The following is a 17,565-nucleotide window of genomic DNA, read 5'->3' on the forward strand; positions in this document are numbered from 1 at the left end:
GAAGGTCATGGGTTCTAATCCCAGTTCCGCCACTTGTCTGCTGTGGTCTGGGGCAAATCAATTCACCGGGCCTCCGTTCCCTCATCTGTAAAATGGGGATTAAGACTGTGAGCCCTATGTGGGACAGAGACCGTGTCCAACCCAACTATCTTGCATCCACCCCAGCGCTTAGAACAGTGCTTGGCCCATAGTAAGCGCTTAACAAATACCATAATTATTATTATTACAAGAAAGCTGCTACCATGATACCCGTCCACAAGGATCATGGAGTCTATAGGGGGAAATAAACATTAAAATAGATTAGGGTTAGAGGAAATAATAGAGTTTTACTATTGATTGAATGCTTAGAGCAGGGTTAAGTGAGTAAGCCCCCTTGGGAGATGAGGTCTGCTTAACTTACTGCAAATAGCTCCCAGCACAACAGTAAGTCACGGTGATGCTGATCACGGGGAGTAGGGGGGAGGCTAGTGGAGGGATGCAGGGTCAGTGAACCAATCGATGGTACTTACTGAGTGCTTTCTGTGGGCAGAGCATTGTACTAAGCATTTGGGAAAGTGCAGTACAGAGTTGGAAGACGCGATCTCTGCCCACAAGGAGCTTACTACAAGGGGAGACCCGTTTTTATCAAACAAATGACTACGGAAGAGCAGTGTGACCTAGCGGTTAGATCCCGGGCCTGGGAAGCAGAGGACCTGGGTTCTATTCCCGGATCTGCCACCCGCCTGCTGTGTGACCTCGGGCAAGTCACTTCACTTCTCTGTGCCTCAGTTACCTCATCTGCAAAATGACGGTTAAGACTGTGGGCTGGGTGGGGGACAGGGACCGTGTCCAGCCTGATTAGATTCTACGTCGGCGCTTAGTACGGTGCCTTCCACACAGTCCAAGCTGGCCTGGCATGTAGTCCTTCCAAGACTATGCTCTTTCAACTAGTCCATGAAGCTTCCTGAGGGGGGGGATCGATCGGGAGAGGAGGACAAATCCCTGTAGCCTTGTCACCTCCCCAGCGCTTAGAACAGTGCTCTGCACATAGTAAGCGCTTAACAAATGCCATCATTATTATTATTAACATACGGGTCTGACCCGCAACCTGATCATCTTGTCACCTCCCCAGCGCTTAGAACAGTGCTCTGCACATAGTAAGCGCTTAACAAATGCCATCATTATTATTATTAACATACGGGTCTGACCCGCAACCTGATCATCTTGTCACCTCCCCAGCGCTTAGAACAGTGCTCTGCACATAGTAAGCGCTTAACAAATGCCATCGTTATTATTACTATTAACATACGGGTCTGGCCCGCAACCTGATCATCTTGTCACCTCCCCAGCACTTAGAACAGTGCTCTGCACATAGTAAACACTTAACAAACGTCATCGTTATTATTATTATTATTATTAACATACGGCCCAGGGAATGGGTCTGGCCCGCAACCTGATCATCTTGTCACCTCCCCAGCGCTTACCTTGTATCTACCCCAGTGCTTTGCACATAGTAAGCACTTAATAAATGCCATCTTCATTATTATTGTCATTAGATTACTATATTATTATATTAATATTACTATATTATTATTATATTATAATAATATATACATATTATTATATGTATATATTATAATAATATATGCATATTATTATAGGTATATGTCTGTACATATTTTTACTTTATTTATTTATTTATTTTATTTGTACATGTCTATTCTATTTATTTTATTTTGTTAGTCTGTTTGGCTTTGTTCTCCGTCTCCCCCTTTAAGACTGTGAGCCCACTGTCGGGTAGGGACTGTCTCTAGATGTTGCCAATTTGTACTTCCCAAGCGCTTAGTACAGGGCTCTGCACATAGTAAGCGCTCAATAAATACAATTGATTGATTGATTGATTGATTGTTGGGTAGGGACCGTCTCTATATATTGCCGACTTGTACTTCCCAAGCACTTAGTACAGTGCTCTGCACACAGTAAGCGCTCAATAAATACGATTGAATGAACTGAATGAATCACACGAGGTTTCAGGAGTGCAGGCAGCCTGCTGCGGGCACCAGGGAAAACTCACTACCACGAGGCAGTGGCCCTCCAGGGAAGCCCTATCTGATGAGTCCCGTTCCCTCCCCAGGTGACGTCTACAGCCCCAGGCCTCAGTGCCCCCCTCCCCTTCCCCGTCGTCCAACCCCTCCCCTGAAAAAACAGCTTCTCCCCTGAGAAGCAGGGTGGCCTAGTGGATAGAGCACAGGCCCGGGAGTTAGAAGGACCTGGGTTCTAATCCCGGCCCCACCACTTGTCTGACTTGGACAAGTCAATTCACTTCAAGACCTGTTCCCTCATCTGCAAAATGGGGGTTCAATACTGGTTCTCCCTCCTGCTTAGACTGTGAATCCCACGTGGGACAGGAACCTGATTACCTTGTAACCATCCCAGTGCTTAGTTCAGGGCCTGGCACATAGTAAGCGCTTAACAAATACAATTATTATTATTATTCGGTTAGGACAGATCTAACAAGATTTCGATTCAGGGTGGGCAGGTTAGTAGTTGTGTTTAACTGCTCTGGAGGGATAGAGCACTTCACAGTGATTAAACTAGGCTTGTACCCATTTAAGTCGTTATTTAGACCTCGAGGGTTTGTGTCAAGTAGGTTCGGTTTTTTCGTCCCCCGGAGCCAGGAATGACAGAAATGATTTTTATTGTAGTTTTTGTTTATTTTGTTTTAAGTATGGTACTTGACAGAAATTATTTTTATTGTAGTTTGTTTTAAGTATGGTACTACCTTTCCAGTAAACCAGGCTTGTGGACTTCAACGAGGTAACTTCACTGTTACATTTGAATTCTCTTACGTCCTTTGGTGACAATCAGGGTCTCCTGGCCCTTTTTTTTTTAATGGCATTTATTAAGCGCTTACTATGTTCAGAGCACTGTCCTAAGCATTTATCCTACTGCTTCCACTGTTAGAAGAGAGAAGACTCTATCCCCAGCTTTAATTCTATTTGTTCTGACGACTTTGACACCTGTCTCTGTGTTTTGTTTTGTTGTCTGTCATCATCATCATCAATCGTATTTATTGAGCGCTTACTATGTGCACAGCACTGTACTAAGCGCTTGGGAAGTACAAATTGGCAACATATAGAGACAGTCCCTACCCAACAGTGGGCTCACAGTCTAAAAGGGGGAGACAGAGAACTAAACCAAACATACCAACAAAATTAAATAAATAGGATAGATATGTACAAGTAAAATAAATAGAGTAATAAATATGTACAAACATATATACATATATACAGGTGCTGCGGGGAAGGGAAGGAGGTAAGATGGGGGGGATGGAGAGGGGGACGAGGGGGAGAGGAAGGAAGGGGCTCAGTCTCTAGACTGTGAGCCCGCTGTGGGGTAGGGACCGTCTCTATATGTTGCCGATTTGTACTTCCCAAGCGCTTAGTCCAGTGCTCTGCACACAGTAAGCGCTCAATAAATACGATAATTAATGGAGCGGGGGACAGTGTATCTATCAAGTTGCTCTGGATAGAATCTTTCCCTTCTGACACAGGTGGAAGATGAGAAGGCTTCTGGGGGGAATCTGTTCTCTAATCCACTCACCGGCCCTATCTGGCCATCAAACACCAACTGCTAAAGATTTCCTCTGAAATGGAGAAGCAGTTTGGTTTAGTGGACAGAACACAGGCTTGGGAGGCAGAAGGCCCTGGGTTCTAATCCGGGCTCTGCCACTTGTCTGCTGTGTGACCTTGGGCAAGTCACTTCACTGGGCCTCCGTTACCTCTTCTGTAAAATGGAGATTAAGATTGTGAGCCCCATGTGGTACAGGGACTGGGTCCAACCGGACAAGCATGCGCCTACCTCAGCACTCAGTACAGTGCCTGGCACATAGTAAGTGCTTAACAAATACCATAAAAAATAAAAAAAGAAATTAAAAAGCTCAGCACCATCTTCCCCTAAAAACCAATTCTTTCATTTCATTTCATTCCTGATTCTGGTTTCCTTTCTCCTTTCCCTGTGTCTTTATGGCGCAGACAGGGTGTCGGCCTACTGTTTCCACTCCTTCCTTTCATTGACTCGACTGTATTTTTAGCTCTGCTCTCTTCTATCCTCTTTCCTCTTCAACTTGGCTATTAATCATAATGGTGTTATTTACTCGGTGCTTACTATGTGCCAAGCCCTGTACTTAGCACGGAGGTAGATACAACATAAGCAAGTCACACACAGGTTTTGTTCCACAAGGGGACAGAGAACACGCATCATCCCTATTTTTACAGATGAGGAAACTGGGGCACAGGGAAGTTAAGCGACTTGCCCTAGGTCACACAGCAGGCAAGCTGTGGACCTGGCATTAGAATCCGGGCTTTCTGATGCCCAGGCCTATGCTCTTTCCGCTAAACTATGCAGATTCTCTTATCTTAACCACCTGTAATCCCACCTTTTCCTCTGCATTTCATCTTGTCTGTCCCTATCTAGTTCAGACTGGGTTGGGAAGCCAGGGGAGAAGGGCTGGGTTTAATTCTCAGGAAGCTTCTCACCATTGGCTTTAAAGCGGTGTAGTTTAGTGGAAAGAGCCTTGCCTTGGGTGTCAGAGGTCATGGGTTCTAATCCCGGCTCTGCCATTTGTCTGCTGTGTGACCTTGGGCAAGTCACTTAACTTCCCTATGCCTCGGTTCCTTCATCTGCAAAGTGGGGGATTAAGACTGCGAGCCCCACGTAGGACAACCTGATTACCCTGGATCTACCTCAGTGCTTAGAACAGTGCTAGGCACATAGTAAGCGCCTAACAAATGCCATCATCATCATCAAAGTACTCAATCCCCTTGCCCCCTCCTACCTCACCTTGCTACTCTCCAACTAGAAACCAGCCCACACACTTCGCTTGCCTAATGTTAACCTTCTTATTGTACCTCAATCTCATCCATCTCACCACCGACCTCAGACCTGCACATAGTAAGCGCTCAATAAATACGATTGATTGATTGATTGACCTGGAAAACCCTCCTTCCTCATATCTGACAGATAATTACTCTCTCCCTTCAAAGCCGTATTGAAAGCACATCTCCTCCATGAGGCCTTCCCTGACTAAGCCTTCTTTTCCTTTTCTTCAACTCCCTTTGGCATTACCCTGACCTGCTCCCTTTTTTCATCCCTCCTCCTCGCCCCACAAACATGTATGCACATATCTGTAACATTTATATTAGTGTCTGTCTTCTCATCTAGACTGCAAGCTCTCCCAACCCCTTGGTGCAGTGCTCTGCACACAGTAAGCGCTCAATAAATACAAATGACTGACTCCAGGTTCCTTTAGGAATAAGTCAATATGGCAGCACCAGAGGTCAACCACGGCACGTGAAAAGAGCAGACACTCGTAGCAGGTATGCTCACAATCCAGGGAAGCCATGGGCTTCGGAAAAATCCGAAGGAACATTTAACACTGAAGAGATGGGACTTTTTAGCAGAGAGCGGCTAATTCAGCCCTCCGCTCTAAAATAGACCAGAGTTTCCCCAAAATGTGTTCCTGGAGGCCCGCCAGAGTTGACACAGAGTCCTCAAGGCTGGAAGATGCAGCTGGCTGGAGGCAGGAAGGGGTGAAAGGAAGAGAGAAGGAGAGGATGGGAAGTCACTAAGGGCTGAGATGCTAAGGAGAGGCTGAGGCGATATTCTCAGGGGAAAGGTGTGGGGTTTGAGAGCTATTTGTGGGAAGAAAGGAGAGAGAGGGAGGAGGCAGAGCAGCTTCATCAAAGTTAAAAAGTCGTGAGGGCGGGTGCATAATCAATCAGTCATATTTATTGAGCGCTTACTGTGTGCACAGCATTGTTCTAAGTGCTTGGGAAGTACAAGTTGGCAACATATAGAGACAGTCCCTACCCAACAGTGGGCTCACATTCTAGAAGGGGGAGCTATATATGCATCATTAATAAAATATAGTATGTACAAATAAAATAAATAGGGTAATAAATATGTAGGACGGAAGTTGGGCATAAGGAGAGGAAAAGCCATTAGAAAACCTGATAAGGCTTCTAGGCAAGAGAGTATAGACGACAATATATTCAGGAATCACAGCTATATACACCAGGAGCGCCTCAGGACTCTTCAAAGGCTCTGGAATGTTTTCTTTTTCCCCCTAAACACACACTTCCAGAAGGTAGAAAAAAACTATAGAACGGAGGTTCTGAGAGGAGAGTGGGTTAGAGTGCTACAGTTGTAATCACCTCAAGTTAATTTATCGGGGGAAAACATGCTCCAAAGAATCTTTCCCTCACTCAAGGATCTGGGTTACTTAAGTGAAGAGGACTCCAATGAGAGCCACTTGGACTAAGGAAACTCAACTCAAGCTCAACCCCCTCCCGGGATATTTCTGAGAAGACCTGGTCGGAGCCCCTTCAGGAGCCTACCATCTAAAAGCTTTACCTAAGAACTCCACAGTAGGAGACACACTTGTGTTGTTAGGCTTCAAAGCACAATAAAACCCGTCTCACCTGGCTTTCCTGAGGCTGTTTCCACCCCGGGGAGGCCACAGAGCCCAGAAAGGCTGAAAATAGAAGACAGCCCCTTCTGGGGCTGGGTTGGGCCGACCCTCCCAGCCATAACAAAGCCATCAAAGGGAAAGTAGGGAAAGTAGGGGAAAAAAATAAAATAAGGGCTGTTACAAACACACAGAAAATATGGGCAGTAGCACGCACACAAGGCCCAAAAGGTCTGGAAAAACACCAATGCTTTGCCTTGAAATGACAATCTTGCCCGGCCTTTTTTTTTTTAATTTTTTTTTATGTGCTTACTGGGTGCCGGGTACTAGACTAAGTGCTGGGGTAATAATAATAATAATAATGGTATTTGTTAAGCGCTTACTATGTGCTAACCACAGTTCTAAGCGCTTACTCTATTTATTTTACTTGTACATATCTATCTTATTTATTTTATTTTGTTAGTATGTTTGGTTTTGTTCTCTGTCTCCCCTTTTAGACTGTGAGCCCACTGTTGGGTAGGGACTGTCTCTATATGTTGCCAATTTGTACTTCCCAAGCGCTTAGTACAGTGCTCTGCACATAGTAAGTGCTCAATAAATACGATTGATGATGATGATGATGATGGGGGACACAAGGTGATCGGGTTGTCCCACATGAGGCTTTCAGTCTTCACCCCCATTTTACAGATGAGGGAACTGAGGCCCAGAAGTGAAGTGACTTGCCCACTGAGAGCTCACCTCCTCCAGGAGGCCTTCCCAGACTGAGCCGCTTCCTTCCTCTCCCCCTCGTCCCCCTCTCCATCCCCACCATCTTACCTCCTTCCCTTCCCCACAGCACCTGTACATATGTTTGTACATATTTATTACTCTATTTATTTTACTTGTACATATCTATTCTATTTATTTTATTTTGTTAGTATGTTTGGTTTTGTTCTCTGTCTCCCCCCTTTTAGACTGTGAGCCCACTGCTGGGTAGGGACTGTCTCTATATGTTGCCAACTTGTACTTCCCAAGCGCTTAGTGCAGTGCTCTGCACACAGTAAGCGCTCAATACGACTGATTGATTGATTTGGAGTCAGAGGTCATGGGTTCAAATCCTGACCCTGCCACATGTCTGCTGTGTGACCTTGGGCAAGTCACTTAACTTCTCTGAGCCTCAGTTACCTCATCTGTAAAATGAGCATTAAGACTGCGAGCCCCACGTGGGACAACCTGATCACCTTGTAGCCCCCCCAGCGCTTAGAACAGTGCTTTGCAAGTAAGCGCTTAACAAATGCCATCATCATTATTATTATTATTATCATTGGGGGCGGGGGGCATGCAGCCCACCTTAGAAAGGCAGGAGGAAAATAAGCAGTGTGGCTTAGGGAAAAGAGCCTGAGACTGGAATTCGGAGGACCCCAGTTCTAATTCCGCTCCACCGCTTGTCTGCTGTGATATTTTGGGCAGATCCCTTAACTTCACCGTGCTTCAGTTCCCTCCTGCCACTGTAAGTCCAATGTGGGACCTGACTATCGTACCATTCATTCATTAATGATGGCATTTATTAAGCGCTTACTATGTGCAAAGCACTGTACTAAGCGCTGGGGAGGTTACAAGGTGATCAGGTTGTCCCATGGGGGGGCTCACAGTCTTAATCATTAATGAATTCATTAATGAATGAATGAATTAATGAATGATTCATTAATTCTTAATTCAGGAATGAATTAAGAGAAGCAGCATGGCTCATTGGAAAGAGCACGGGCTTGGGTGTCAGAGGTCATGGGTTCAAATCCCAGCTCTGCCAATTGTCAGCTGTGTGACTTTGGGCAAGGCACTTAGCTTCTCTGTGCCTCAGTTACCTCATCTGTAAAATGGGGATGAAGACTGTGAGCCCCACGTGGGACAATCTGATCACCGTGTATTCTCTCCAGCTCTTAGAACAGTGCTTTGCACATAGTAAGCGCTTAACAAATGCCATCATTATTATTAACCCCCATTTTACAGATGCGGTAACTGAGGCCCAGAGAAGTGAAGTGACTTGCCCAAAGGCACACAGCTGACAATTGGCGGAGCTGGGATTTGAACCCATGACCTCTGACTCCAAAGCCCAAGCTCCTTCCACTGCGCCACACTGCTTCTCTTAATTCATTCATGAATTAAGAATTAATGAATCATTTATTCATTCATTAATGAATTCATTCATTCAGTCGTATTTATTGAGTGCTTACTGTGTGCACAGCACTGTAATAATAATAATAATGTTGGTATTTGTTAAGCGCTTACTATGTGCAAAGCACTGTTCTAAGCGCTGGGGTAGGTACAAGGTAATCAGGTTGTCCCACGAGGGGCTCACAGTCTTCATCCCCATTTTCCAGATGAGGGAACTGAGGCCCAGAGAAGTGAAGTGACTTGCCCAACGTCACACAGCTGACAAGTGGCGAAGCCGGGATTTGAGCCCATGACCTCTGACTCCAAAGCCCGGGCTCTTTCCACTGAGCCACGCTACACTAAGCGCTTAGAACAGTGCTCGGCATATAGCAAGAGCTTAATGAACACATTCATTAGTATGTATCTACCCCAGCACTTGGCACACAGATTAGCAGTGTGGTTCAGTGGAACGAGCCCGGGCTTTGGAGTCAGAGGTCACGGGTTCAAATCCCACTCTGCCGCTTGTCAGCTGTGTGACTTTGGGCAAGTCACTTCACTTCTCTGTGCCTCAGTTCCCTCACCTGTAAAATGGGGGTGAAGACTGTGAGCCCCCCATGGGACAACCTTATCACTTTGTTACCTCCCCAGCGCTTAGAACAGTGCTTTGCACTTAGTAAGCGCATAATAAATGCCATCATTATTATTATTATTATTCACTTCTCTGGGCCTCAGTTACTTCATGCCTGGCACACAGTAAAGCACTTAACAAATTCCATTATTATTAACTTAACTTCTCTGTGCCTCAGTGACCTCATCTGTAAAATGGGGATGATGACTGTGGGACAACCTGATGACCTTCTATCTCCCCCAGTGCTTAGAACAGTGTTTGGCATATAGTATGCACTTAAATACCATCATTATTACGATCACTTCTCTGTGCCTTAGTTACCTCATCTATAAAATGGGGATCGACCCTGTGAGCCCCACGTGGGACGGGGACTGTGTCCAACCTGATTAGCGTGTATCCACCCCAGCGCTTAGTTCAATAATAATAATAATTTTGGTATTTGTTAAGCGCTTACTATGATCAAAGCACTGTTCTAAGCACTGGGGAGGATACAAGTCTTAATCCCCATGCCCGGCACAAACATCATCATTATTACTATTATTCTCTCTGCCTCAGTTACCTTATCTCTAAAATGGGGATTAAGACTGTGAGCCCTATGTGGGACAGAGACTGTGCCCAACCCCATCAGCTTAGTACTTAGTACAGTGCCCGGCCCAAAGTAAGCGCTTAACAAACACCATTATTATTATTCTGTGTGCCTCAGTTACATCTCATCTGTAAAATGGGTATCAAGACTGTGCGCCCTATGTGGGACAGAGACTGTGCCCAACCCCATTAGCTTAGCACTTAGTACAGTGCCCGGCCCAAAGTAAGCACTTAACAAACACCATTATTATTATTCTCTGTGCCTCAGTTACACCTCATCTGTAAAATGGGTATCAAGACTGTGAGCCCTATGTGGGACAGAGACTCTGTCCAACCCCATCAGCTTAGCACTTAGTACAGTGCCGGGCCCAAAGTAAGCGCTTAACAAACACCATTATTATTATTCTCTGTGCCTCAGTTACACCTCATCTGTAAAATGGGTATCAAGACTGTGAGCCCTATGTGGGACAGAGACTGTGTCCAACCCCATCAGCTTAGCACTTAGTACAGTGCCGGGCCCAAAGTAAGCGCTTAACAAACACCATTATTATTATTCTCTGTGCCTCAGTTACACCTCATCTGTAAAATGGGTATCAAGACTGTGAGCCCTATGTGGGACAGAGACTGTGTCCAACCCCATCAGCTTGTATCCACCGCGGCGCTCAATACACTGCCCGGCACACAGTAAGGTCTTAAACATTCATTCCTTCATTCAATTGTATTTACTGAGTGCTTACTGTGTGCCGAGCACTGTACTAAGCGCTTGGAAAGTACAAATCAGCAGCATATAAAGATGGTCCCTGCCCAACAACGGGCTCACAATCTAGAAGGTTATTCTCTGTGCCTCAGTTACCTCATCTGTATAATGGGGATGGAGATTTTGAGCCCTCTGTGGGACGGGCACTGTGTCCGACCTGACTGTCAGCTACCTAACCCAGTGCTTACTGCAGTGCTTCGTACATAGTAAGCGCTTAACAAATACCGTTTTTTTTAAAAAAAGAAAGGAAGCTGGGAGGCAGAAAATCACCACACAAAAATGCCTGGGAATTCACCCCTCTGAGGGAGGCGGCTCCCTGGGCAAGTGGAGTTCGCTCTTGTGTGGCTAACTTGTTAGCAGCCTGGCTCTGTGGAAAGAGCCCGGGCTTGGGAGTCAGAGGTCATGGGTTCGAATCCCGACTCCGCCATCTGTCAGCTGTGTGACTTTGGGCAAGTCACTTCACTTCTCTGGGCCTCGGTTACCTCATCTGGAAAATGGGGACGAAGACTGTGAGCCCCCCGTGGGACAACCTGATCACCTTGTAACCTCCCCAGCACTTAGCCTTGCACATACTAAGCGCTTAATAAATGCCATTATTATTATTACTTGGAACATAGTAAGCACTTAAATACCAACATTATTATTACTACCCCATCACTCAGAACAGTGCTTGGCACATGGTAAGCGCTTAACCAATACCAACATTATTATTATTACCCCAGCATTTAGAACAGTGCTTGGCGCATAGTAAGCACTTAACAAATACCACCATTATGATTATTACCCCAGCGCTTATAACAGTGCTTGGCACACAGTAAGTGCTTAACAAATACCGATATTATTATTACTGCCCCAGCGCTTAGAACAGTAAGCGCTTAACCAATACCAACATTATTATTACTGCCCCAGCGCTTAGAACATAGTAAGCGCTTAACCAATACCAACATTACTATTGTTACCCTAGCGCTTACAACAGTGTTTGGCACATAGTAAGCGCTTAACCAATACCAGCATTATTATTACTACCCCAGAGCTAGGAACATAGTAAGCGCTTAATCAATACCGACATTATTATTACTACCCCAGTGCTTAGAAGAGTGCTTGGCACATAATAAGTGCTTAACAAATATCAATATTATTACCACCCCAGCGCTTAGAACAGTGCTTGGTACACAGTAAGCGCTTAACCAATACCAACATTATTATATATAATAATGTAATAATTATAATAATATATTGTATTATAATAATAATAACCTGTATATGTTTGTACGTATTTATAACTATTTATTTTACTTGTACATATTTATTCTATTTTGTTAATATGTTTTGTTTTGTTCTCTGTCTCCCCCTTCTAAACTATGAGCCCACTGTTGGGTAGGGATCGTCTACAGATGTTGCCAACTTGGACTTCCCGAGCGCTTAGTCCAGCGCTCTGCACACAGTAAGCGCTCAATCAATACGACTGAATGAATTACTACCCCAGTGCCTGAATGAATGAATGAATGAACATAGTAAGTGCTTAACCAATACCAATATTACTACTACTAATAATAATAATAATAATGGCATTTAATAAGCTCTTACTATGTGCAAAGCACTGTTCTAAGCTCTGGGGAGGTTACAAGGTGATCAGGTTGTCCCACGGGGGGCTCACAGTCTTCATCCCCATTTTCCAGATGAGGCCGCTGAGGCCCAGAGAAGTGAAGTGACTTGCCCAAAGTCACACAGCTGACAACTGGCAGAGCTGGGATTGTCAGCTGTGTGACTTTGGGCAAGTCACTTAACTATTGCTACCCTGGCGCTTACAACAGTGTGCGGCACATAGTAAGCACTTAACCAATACCAACATGATTATTATGACCCCAGCGCTTAGCACATAGTAAGCGCTCAACCAATACCGACATCCATTCATTCATTCATTCATTCCTTCCTTCATTCATTCCCCCTTCTAGACCGCGAGCCCGCTGTTGGGTAGGGACCGTCTATATGTTGCCAACTTGGACTTCCCAAGCGCTTAGCACAGTGCTCTGCACACAGCAAGCGCTCAATAAGTACGATTGAATGAATGAATGATTATTATTATTGCCCCAGTGCTTGGCACCCAGTAGGCGCTTAACCAATACCGACATTCCTATTATTACCCCAGCGCTTAGCACATAGTAAGCGCTCAACCAATACCGACATCCATTCATTCCTTCCTTCCTTCCCCATTCCAGACTGCGAGCCCGCTGTGGGGTAGGGACCGTCTATATGTTGCCAACTTGGACTTCCCAAGCGCTTAGTCCAGTGCTCTGCACACAGTAAGCGCTCAATAAATACGATTGATTGATTGATTGATTGATTCCCCCTTCTAGACTGCGAGCCCGCTGTTGGGTAGGGACCGTCTCTATATGTTGCCAACTTGGACTTCCCAAGCGCTTAGTCCAGTGCTCTGCACACAGTAAGCGCTCAATAAATATCATCAATCGTATTTATTGAGCGCTTACTATGTGCAGAGCACTGTAAATACGATTGATTGATTGATTGATTCCCCCTTCTAGACTGTGAGCCCGCTGTTGGGTAGGGACCGTCTCTAGATGTTGCCAACTTGGACTTCCCAAGCGCTTAGTCCAGTGCTCTGCACACAGTAAGCGCTCAATAAATACGACTGATTGATTGATTCCCCCTTCTAGACTGCGAGCCCGCTGTTGGGTAGGGACCGTCTATATGTTGCCAACTTGTACTTCCCAAGCGCTTAGTCCAGTGCTCTGCACCCAGTAAGCGCTCAATAAATACGCCTGATTGATTGATTCCCCCTTCTAGACTGCGAGCCCGCTGTGGGGTAGGGACCGTCTATATGTTGCCGACTTGGACTTCCCAAGCGCTTAGTCCAGTGCTCTGCACCCAGCAGGCGCTCAATAAGTACGACTGAGTGAATGAATGAATGATTATTATTATTGCCCCAGTGCTTGGCACCCAATAGGCGCTTAACCAATAGTTGGGTAGGGACCGTCTATATGTTGCCAACTTGGACTTCCCAAGCGCTTAGTCCAGTGCTCTGCACCCAGTAAGCGCTCAATAAATACGATTGATTGATTGATTGATTCCCCCTTCTACACTGCGAGCCCGCTGTTGGGTAGGGACCGTCTATATGTTGCCAACTTGGACTTCCCAAGCGCTTAGTACAGTGCTCTGCACACAGTAAGCGCTCAATAAATACGATTGATTGATTCCAGACTGCGAGCCCGCTGTTGGGTAGGGACCGTCTATATGTTGCCAACTTGGACTTCCCAAGCGCTTAGTACAGTGCTCTGCACCCAGTAGGTGCTCAATAAGTACGACTGAATGAATGAATGATTATTATTATTGCCCCAGTGCTTGGCACCCAGTGGGCGCTTAACCAATACCGACATTCCTATTACCCCAGCGCTTAGCACATAGTAAGCGCTCAACCAATACCGACATCCATTCCTTCCTTCATTCCCCCTTTCAATCAATCAATCAATCAATCGTATTTATTGAGCGCTTACTATGTGCAGAGCACTGTACTAAGCGCTTGGGAAGTACAAATTGGCATCACATAGAGACAGTCCCTACCCAACAGTGGGCTCACAGTCTAAAAGGGGGAGACAGAGAACAGAACCAAACATACCAACAAAATAAAATAAGTAGGATAGAAATGTACAAGTAAAATAAATAAATAAATAGATAAATAGAGTAATAAATATGTACAACCATATATACATATATACAGGTATATATATATATATATATATATTTCAGACTGCGAGCCCGCTGTTGGGGAGGGACTGTCTCTATATGTTGCCAACTTGGACTTCCCAAGCGCTTAGTACAGTGCTCTGCACACAGTAAGCGCTCAATAAGTACGACTGAATGAATGAATGATTATTATTATTGCCCCAGTGCTTGGCACCCAGTGGGCGCTTCACCAATACCGACATTCCTATTACCCCAGCGCTTAGCACATAGTAAGCGCTCAACCAATACCGACATCCATTCCTTCCTTCATTCCCCCTTTCAGACTGCGAGCCCGCTGTTGGGGAGGGACTGCCTCTATATGTTGCCAACTTGGACTTCCCAAGCGCTTAGTACAGTGCTCTGCACACAGTAAGCGCTCAATAAATACGATTGATTGATTCCAGACTGCGAGCCCGCTGTTGGGTAGGGACCGTCTATATGTTGCCAACTTGGACTTCCCAAGCGCTTAGTACAGTACTCTGCACCCAGTAGGTGCTCAATAAGTACGACTGAATGAATGAATGATTATTATTATTGCCCCAGTGCTTGGCACCCAGTGGGCGCTTCACCAATACCGACATTCCTATTACCCCAGCGCTTAGCACATAGTAAGCGCTCAACCAATACCGACATCCATTCCTTCCTTCCTTCCCCCTTTCAGACTGCGAGCCCGCTGTTGGGGAGGGACTGCCTCTATATGTTGCCAACTTGGACTTCCCAAGCGCTTAGTACAGTGCTCTGCACCCAGTAGGCGCTCAATAAGTACGACTGAGTGAATGAATGATTATTATTATTGCCCCAGTGCTTGGCACCCAGTGGGCGCTTCACCAATACCGACATTCCTACTATCAGCCGAGCGCTTAGCACATAGTGAGCGGTTGGGACGCGCAGCCCGGTTCCTCAGCCGCTCGGGCACCGCGGCGGCGCGGACGGGGGCGCGCGCGCGCGCACCGGGCGCGCGCCCCCGCGTGTCCCCCCCCCCCCCCGCCGCCCCCGGCACGCGCGCCCCCGCTCTCACCCCGCGAGGCTCCGGGGTCTCGGAGGTCTCGGCCCGGCCTCGTTCTCCTCAGGAACCCATGGCGGGACCGACCGGGCGCCGACGGCCGCCGGGATGGAGCGTCTCCCTCAGGCCGCCGGGGCCGGGGGGAGGGGCGGGACCGGCCGCCGCCGACCGCGCAGGCGCACTGAGGGGCTGGGCGGGGGGGGGGTTACGGGGCTGAGAGGCGGCCGCCGAGCGCGCAGGCGCACTGAGGGGCTGGCAGGGGCGCACGGGAGGGGTTACAGTGATGAGCGCGCAGGCGCACTGAGTGGCTGGGCGGGGGGTACGGGGGGGTTACTGGGCTGAGAGGAGGCCGCCGAGCGCGCAGGCGCACTGAGGGGCGGGCAGGGGAGCACGGGGGGGTTAACAGGGTTGAGCGCGCAGGCGCACTGAGGGGCTGGCAGGGGAGTACGGAGGAGGTGATAGGGTTGAGCGGCGGCCGCCGAGCGCGCAAGCGCACTGAGGGGCTGGGCGGGGGGCACAAGGGGGGGTTACGGGGCTGAGAGGAGGCCGCCGAGCGCGCAGGCGCACTGAGGGGCTGGCAGGGGAGCCCGGGGGGGGGTGACAGGGCTGAGCGCGCAGGCGCACTGAGGGGCTAGGAGGGGGGCACGAGGGGGGGTTATGGGGCTGAGAGGAGGCCGCCCAACGCGCAGGCGCACTGAGGGGCTGGCAGGGGAGCACGGGGGTGCTACAGGGTTGAGCGCGCAGGCGCACTAGCGGGCTGGCAAAGGAGGAGGAGGAGGTGATAGGGTTGAGCGGCGGCCGCCGAGCGCGCAGCGCACTGAGGGGCTGGGCTGAGAGGAGGCAACCGAGCGCGCAGGCGCACTGAGGGGCTGGCAGGGGAGCCCGGGGGGGGGTGGTGACAGGGCTGAGCGCGCAGGCGCACTGAGGGGCTGGGTGGGGGGCACAAGGGGGGATTGCGGGGCTGAGAGGAGGCCGCCGAGCGCGCAGGCGCACTGAGGGGCTGGCAGGGGAGCACGGGGGGGGGTTTAACAGGGATGAGCGCGCAGGCGCACTAAAGGGCTGGGAGGGGAGTACGGGGGAGGTGACAGGGTTGAGCGGCGGCCGCCGAGCGCGCAGGCGCACTGAGGGGCTGGGCTGAGAGGAGGCAACCGAGCGCGCAGGCGCACTGAGGGGCTGGCAGGGGAGCGGGGGGGGGGCGATGACAGGGCTGAGCGCGCAGGCGCACTGAGGGGCTGGGTGGGGTCACGAGGGGGGATTGCGGGGCTGAGAGGAGGCCGCCGAACGCGCAGGCGCACTGAGGGGCTGGCAGGGGAGCACGGGGGGGGGGGGGGGGGGGGTTACAGGGATGAGCGCGCAGGCGCACTAAAGGGCTGGGAGGGGAGTACGGGGGAGGTGACAGGGTTGAGCGGCGGCCGCCGAGCGCGCAGGCGCACTGAGGGGCTGGGCTGAGAGGAGGCAACCGAGCGCGCAGGCGCACTGAGGGGCTGGCAGGGGAGCCGGGGGGGGGCGGTGACAGGGCTGAGCGCGCAGGCGCACTGAGGGGCTGGGTGGGGGCACAAGGGGGGATTGCGGGGCTGAGAGGAGGCCGCCGAACGCGCAGGCGCACTGAGGGGCTGGCAGGGGAGCACGGGGGTACTACAGGGTTGAGCGCGCAGGCGCACTAACGGGCTGGCAAAGGAGTAGGAGGAGGTGATAGGGTTGAGCGGCGGCCGCCGAGCGCGCAGGCGCACTGAGGGGCTGGGCGGGGGGCCCAAGCGTGGGGTTACTGGGCTGAGAGGAGGCCGCCGAGCGCGCAGGCGCACTGAGGGGCTGGCAGGGGAGCACCGGGGGGGCGGTGACAGGGCTAAGCGCGCAGGCGCACTGAGGGGCTAGGTGGGGGGCACAAGGGGGGATTGCGGGGCTGAGAGGAGGCCGCCGAGCGCGCAGGCGCACTGAGGGGCTGGCAGGGGAGCACCGGGGGGGGGGGGGGGGGGGGGGGGGTTTACAGGGATGAGCGCGCAGGCGCACTAAAGGGCTGGGACCCGGGGATTACGGGGGAGGTGACAGGGTTGAGCGGCGGCCGCCGAGCGCGCAGGCGCACTGAGGGGCTGGGCGGGGGGTACAAGGGGGGGTTACGGGGCTGAGAGGCCTCACCTCCTCCAGGAGGCCTTCCCAGACTGAGCCCCTTCCTTCCTCTCCCCCTCGTCCCCCTCTCCATCCCCCCATCTTACCTCCTTCCCTTCCCCACAGCACCTGTATATATGTATATATGGTTGTACATATTTATTACTCTA

At 49.5% G+C, this 17,565-nt stretch overlaps 1 protein-coding gene across 2 annotated transcripts in view; it reads right to left on the bottom strand.

Annotated features, from left to right (window-relative positions):
• Positions 1-15,415, bottom strand: part of TMEM184B (transmembrane protein 184B) — a 64,124-nt gene extending 48,709 nt beyond the window's left edge. Inside the window, exon 1 of one of the 2 annotated variants that reach the window (XM_038756449.1) lies at positions 15,308-15,415. The gene's annotated coding sequence lies outside the window, so the exon portion shown is untranslated. The remainder of the gene's footprint in view (positions 1-15,307) is intronic. The other variant, XM_038756450.1, reaches the window with a different exon arrangement.
• Between the last annotated feature and the right edge of the window lie 2,150 nt (positions 15,416-17,565).

Source organism: Tachyglossus aculeatus, chromosome 14 (assembly GCF_015852505.1).
Source record: "Tachyglossus aculeatus isolate mTacAcu1 chromosome 14, mTacAcu1.pri, whole genome shotgun sequence".
Classification (NCBI taxonomy): domain Eukaryota; kingdom Metazoa; phylum Chordata; class Mammalia; order Monotremata; family Tachyglossidae; genus Tachyglossus; species Tachyglossus aculeatus.